Raw genomic sequence first — 6,408 nt, 5'->3', positions numbered from 1 at the left:
TGGACTGTATTACAGCTCCAAAGAGTGTTCCAAAAGCTTCTGTTTGGGTTATTGCTATCACCCAGACAGTTCCTTTGCTCAGGTCTACTTACAAATATCTCTTGTGGAACAAAGATGGGGATAAGGCCGCTAAAAGAGTTAAATGAGGTGCCAAGACCAAAAACCTTCTCCTTTGTCAGGATGACAGACATAAGATGAATGGACAGATCAGTCAACAAAAGCCTAACAGTCTCAGGTCATGTCTGTTGTAGGTGGTTCACAGGAAGTTCAGACATAGCCCCACACTGGCACCAGTGGGAGAGTAGGATAGGGCTAGTGCTGTACCTGCTGGGACATTTAGTCCTCAGCTGAAGGAAGAAATGAACCAGCTTGCTTGAAGCATTGCAAAAGGCTTTGATGGATCTAACCCCATGCTTAAACGGAACAGGGGACCTACTTGTTGAATTCCCTGGTAGCCACTTCAGTATGTTCTGCTTCTTTTGTCTTTCTAAGGTATATGATTTATGACTCATGGCTTTTGGTATGTCACTCAGAGCTACAGGACAGTCTGATACCCCATCAGTACAGCTGGCATTGCCCACATCTTTATGAAGGACATGGGGCTCACCTTGTTCCTCAGTGTAGCTGACTCACCAAGCTGGTGAAAAAGGCAGGTATAATGTCATTCCTCTTGGCACCAGCTATTGAGGATAAGAGAGAAAGCACAGGGCAGGCACGCCAATTGGAATTGACTTACCTGATAACAGAAGCAGACCCAAAGTAAAAGTAACTGATTTCGAGGTTCATTTTCATGCTAAAAGGGCTCAGTGGCTCCTGTCAGCAGCAGTGGTGAAATACTTGGACCTCTTGTCCTTGGAGATCTCAACATGCAAGACAGCATGCAAAACCACAACTGGCTCAAGCTGCACCATTACCAGCAACCTGGATCTGTGTTTTGACTTGAGTGCCGGGACTGACAGACAGCCCAGAGACATCACCCTCAGGTGTCCTGCTATGCACAGAGTATCACTATGGAGCAAGGTGCAGTCCAATGCTAAAGATATTTTTGAACCTATTCTGTCTGTCTAGGCTGTGTGACAATGTTCATCCATATTGCTTCATTCACAGCTGGAAGGACTCAAACGCTGTGGCTGAACCTGGAGAGAAACCCCTACTGAAGATAACACAGCTCCTCATCTCCAGGAACGGTAAGTTCTCCAGCATCATGTTTCCACTCTGCCTTTCCCATACATGTTCAAGGAAATGCTCTGCTTGCAGCCACTCTGTTGAGCAGAGAAATTCATAGCTATTTTTGGCAGGTTCAGATCTCTGCCTACTGGTGGAACATTTTAGCTGTGATATGTCTTTGCCAGCCATATGATCATTAATGAAAGAGCAGTTTTGAAGACATCCATCTGTACCCTGTTGTGGCTGCCAGGTTGTTTCATGAAGCTGCAACTGCTTTTGACCTTCTTAGTGGAAAGCGCACAAGGGTGTTATACATCCTGTGGCACAGGCACAGCCATGCACAGTGTTAGATAATGTCGTGTTTGATGTCCTTTCCAAGTGGCCCAGCTTGGAATCCTCAAGGCATGAGCCTTACCAGCATTGTGGAAACCATCCATCCACTCCACTCTGGAATTATGCCACGGAATCATGCGGTTGGTACATGGGAACTGGAGCAACTTCTGCCTGTGTCTTAGCTGTGCTCTGGTGAGGTGAAGAGCTCCACTTGCCCTTCCTGGAAGTAAAACTTAATAAAGACTTTTCATTAGCTGAGATTAATCATAAGAAATAAAAAGACTACGTGGCTGCTTTGTTAGTTTAGGCATCACTTGAACAGTAGAAAGAAGTTCTAAGTCTCGCTAAAAAGGAAGCAGCATCGATCACGGGGCATCTATTATTTAGTGCTGCTAAGGTGTGTCTCACACTATGTCTCATTTACTGCAATTTTGAAGATAAAATCTGGGAGGTCAGTTTTGTACCTGCTATAAGCTGCCATGAAGTTCCTGATTATTATTTATATTAAAAATGTATGTAATTACTTCCATTTCAGTGAATACTTCAAGTGTTATATGAACAGTAAAATATCTGATTTGATTTAAGCTCTTTTTGGTGAAACAGAAAAGTAATCTATTGAACTTGGTTTTATAACCAAAACAAGATGTTTTCTCAGCAGAAGTGAGGCAGGAGGGTAAAGGACCTGCCTGAAAGGGTTGTAAGTTTGGCTTAGATAGAGGGTCCAGCTGTGAAACCTGGGTCTTCACGGAAATTTGAAATTCCTCTAAAGGGATGAAGTTTTCCAGTGGAAATGTTAGAAGACCTAATTTTTACTAGTTATTCTGTTAATTGGAAACAGCTTGGGCAACAGAGACTGGTCGGTATTTGTATTTTATACTTGTAGCTAATCAATTCCTCTTAGTTTCCAGCACCCTCCCTAAAATCAAAGGGAATATAACTTTACTTTTCATTTGCTTTCAGAGTTAGAAGAAACTGATGTTGAATTACCTTTTGTTAATGTTTAAGTTAAATTTTAAAGCATATATTGAACTCACCTTAGTCTGCCTCCATGAAAATGTTAAAGGGAATTTTTAATAAAATAACATGTAATTCATGCTCATTGTGACTGCTCAGTCTCTCTCAGACTACAGGAATAACATTAGGTATCATGACTTTAGGTTACACAACGAGGCTTTAAAAATTTGCTAGACAGCTAGAGGGAATAATGAATTTTTATGCAAGCAAGAACTTTCCTACAGAAGAAAAGGAGGGAAATGGTTAGTGGGGGGAACAGGTCAAAGGAAGCATTAACATCACCCTCAGCAGTGTGTGTGTTACATCACGCAGGGTAAGCTGCTGCTTGCCTGTGTACGTTCTCCTTTCCATCCAGGTTGTGGATGCACCTGGACCTGTTTTCCTGTACATCCAGAGCAAAGCAGTTACAATTAATGACAGCTCAGTAACTTCTCTGGAATGAAGGACATTGTCCACACTGTCTGCTGGCCAAATCTACAATACTCTGAATGTTTCAGACTGACCATGTCTCTGGCGTGTCCAGAGACCTGTTTGCATTCTTGCCATTTTCTGCCCCCTGACTGTCTGCAAGTAGAGTTTTCATGCATGTTTACTGACGTGGTTGGGGTCATGGCTTCAAAGTCTGCATACAATATTTTATGGCACAAAAGGTAGGTCCTGTTTATAGCTTCATCTCCTGCACATAATTGTGAAGTAGTAAGAATTATTCCAAAGGAATGGAGTTGAAATAAATGGATGTGTGTGAAAGACCAATCTCTTTATTCATCCATAAAGATACCATGTGAGATGGTCAGCTTTTATTGCTTTCCTTCATCACAGGCAAGGGTTCTTTTAACATAGAGTATGAAGAATTTCTTGTAATTAGTCAGCATTTGAAGTGTAATCGACTTGACAGAAGCTCTTACAGGTTTCTCATATGGAAGAGGAACTTACTCCATGAATAGTGTTTCCCAAATCAATGGGACCACTCGTAGCATAAACATTTTCTCCTCTAAGAGATCAAAGTCTGGACCTACACTTCAGCTACTTTCATCTTCTGTTGTTTTTCATCATGACTTCATTCTTTTTTCTCCTTGCACCACGGGTACACTCTCAGTATTTCAGCTGAAGATGTTATTTGCCACAGACACCCATGAGCTTAATTCTGTAGCAGCAGTGAACCTCACCAGGTGTCTTGTCCCCAGTTCATTGCCTCATTTGGTGATGCTTGATTAGTTTTCTTAATAGACTTCATGTGGTAAATTGTTTGACTTGACTTGCCTGAGGTTTTAATGGTGCTGTACTTTTATGGGGAAGCCCTGATTATGTAGCAAGGCTCTTAAATCTTTGTCCTGAAAAGGTCAGATCTCTCTATTTTCATCATCTGAGGAATTCCACAAAATAAGTTACTCAACAGAGGAACCTTATAAAGCACGGGTTTTCATAGTAAACATTGGGCATCCACTGCAATCCATATTCCATCTTTGGCCTCTGAGGTTTTGCTATTCCCAGTTTAGTGGGGAAACAAATGGAATTCAGCCTTTATTCTTCTTGTGCAAAAATGCACTAAAACTTCAAAGTATCTTCTGTCATCCTTTGGTGTTAAATATGTGCACGCTGGACTGCTTGAACAACAATATAAATGAAGGCACAGCTGCACACCCGAGTTTCAGTGTTGGCAGTTGTGTTTGTTCTTGCTGTTGCTTTTTTCTTGCCATCATTAAAAGAAAAAAGAAAAAAAAAAAGACTAGAAATTCTTGGTGCTTTGATTTTACTGAGGTCAAGGGTATGCTTTCCAAAGGATGAGTAGAGGATGAACATGTGGAACTGCGGTATTTTGAGCCATTAATTACTTCAAAGATGTTTATGTTATATTTTCTCTTGGTCTAGTTGATTCAGCAGATGATTATTTAGATGTACCTGCTGATGATCCTGTATCAAGTGAACTCATCTCCTGTGAACTGTCTTTCTACAGGTCATTTACTCTGGCAAACTCTTACGTGGAAGACCTCAGGCTGATCATCCACAAATCTCACTGGGAAAAAAAATATGAACAAGCTAGACCCTTACATACTGAAAGGAAAACCCACTGGAGTTTCCCATGCTTGTAGGACATAACTTGCACTTCCAGTAGTCCCTTGACAACAGAATGAAGTAAATGAATTGATATAGTAAAGAGTTTGGGTAATATATATTACTTTTAGAAGCTTTTCTGAAGGGAGAATTGATTCTGTGAATAAGCATCTTCCCATAAATATGAAGCAGCCTGAGAGTGAGACAGAATACTTTAAAAAATATTGGAGGACAGCGTGCTATCACCTATGAGAGAATCTACCTGATGGCTTTATTATGCTTCTTATGATGTTGAAGCATCCTGGGGAAAAGTTTGAGCAGATGTTTTGTGACCTGATGACTTCTGGATGTCAAAAACATGATGCTGTGAGTTTCCTGAACTCTCCCATGATGCTATTCTGGGATGCAAGGTCATAAGACTGCTTTCCCCTTAAATCCCCCAGTCCAGGATACCACACCAGTCTTGCATACCAAATCTTGTTTTTTCCCTGTGAGAAGAAAAACCTTACTGTATGTTTTTTCCTTCCATTAACTGAAGGTGAGAAAGATGTACTTTAACTTTAACAATATAAAAATGGAAACAGGCAACACAATTCAATTAATCCTTTGCAGCCTTGCATGAGCCATCACAGCTCTGAAGCATACCTACAAAGTCCTGCAAGCCATAAATGCATCAGCACAGACTCTATGAACAATTTGGAACATGTGCAAACCTCCTCTGAGTATGCATCTTTTGACATTGAATGTGCATGCAACATGGGTTGGAGTGCATATCCTTTGTGATGTGGACCATCCACCCAATCTGGAACAGAAGATGCTTCATTTATGTGATTATCTGTAATGTCAACAAAAAGCTGTGGTTATGAGGTTTAGCCCTGGGCTGCTGGTTGTCCATGTGGCCTGTTGCATTGCTGTTTGGTTCTGTCCTAGGTTGCTCTAACACTCTCCAAGACAAAGTCTGGGTGTCTTTGAGGGAATGGTTTACTCCAGAGACCACTGCTGAAAGGCAATAGTAGATGAGAATGGATCAGGTTTAGGTCCTTCCATCATACAAACATTGCAGTGCTGTTGCAGCAGGCTTGGTACCCTCAGTCAGCCTCCTGTGCCCTCACAAGCACCACAGGAGTTGCAGTACATGCCATGCTTTGTGTTCTATGACTGCTATGCAGGTAGACTCACCACAACCTTCACAGTACTTCAAATGTTTTGACCAAAGAAACTCCATGTTCAGAGCAGAGGAAACTGGTGGCTAAGAGCTGTGTGATATGGTCCTGGCTGGTTTCCTCTGCAAGGGCCTAGTTCTAAACACTGTAGACATGAGCAGATCCATACCTCTTGGCATCAGGATCACTCCCTGGCCCTCTTTTATTTAGCTGTATAGGATTACGGACCATAATAATCTTAGGCAGAGATAAAGTGCAAGACCAATATACAGGAAAAACAGCAACCCAGTGTGGTAATGTGCATGGGGGTAGGCAAGGAGAAGTGAGCACATCACAGTGGGCTGCAGTCAGTGACAGCCCTCAGCCCTCTCAGGTGAGCATAGCATCACTCACAGTAGCCTATGCAGAGTGAGGGGGAGAGCTGAGTTGCTGGTGGAGCAGCTGATAGCTCCAGCGTGGACTCCAAGCCCAACCCAGTCAGCAGTGGATGCTAAGAGTAAATGAACCATTAACAATGAGCCCAAGGCCAAAGGGAAATGTGGTTGAGCAAGACTCATCCAAGCCTGGTGGGTGGAGACACACAGCCCTGTGCACCAGAGGCCACACACATGCCTGGCTCGTCTTAGGAGAGATGTCACTCAGCAGCCCTGGTCCTGGCATGGCTAGTACTGCTTCCATC

The 6,408-nt window shown here is 42.4% G+C and overlaps 1 long non-coding RNA gene across 1 annotated transcript; it reads left to right on the top strand.

Annotated features, from left to right (window-relative positions):
• Positions 1–959: 959 nt before the first annotated feature.
• LOC119145652 lies at positions 960–4,532 on the top strand. Its single transcript, XR_005103476.1, has 2 exons — positions 960–1,187; positions 4,469–4,532. It is a non-coding gene; the product is annotated as an uncharacterized LOC119145652 (long non-coding RNA).
• Positions 4,533–6,408: the final 1,876 nt, after the last annotated feature.

The sequence above is a fragment of the Falco rusticolus genome, chromosome 3 (genome assembly GCF_015220075.1).
Source record: "Falco rusticolus isolate bFalRus1 chromosome 3, bFalRus1.pri, whole genome shotgun sequence".
NCBI lineage: Eukaryota > Metazoa > Chordata > Aves > Falconiformes > Falconidae > Falco > Falco rusticolus.
Note: the sequence above shows the minus strand (reverse complement) of the source record. Positions and strands in the feature narration are given on the sequence as shown.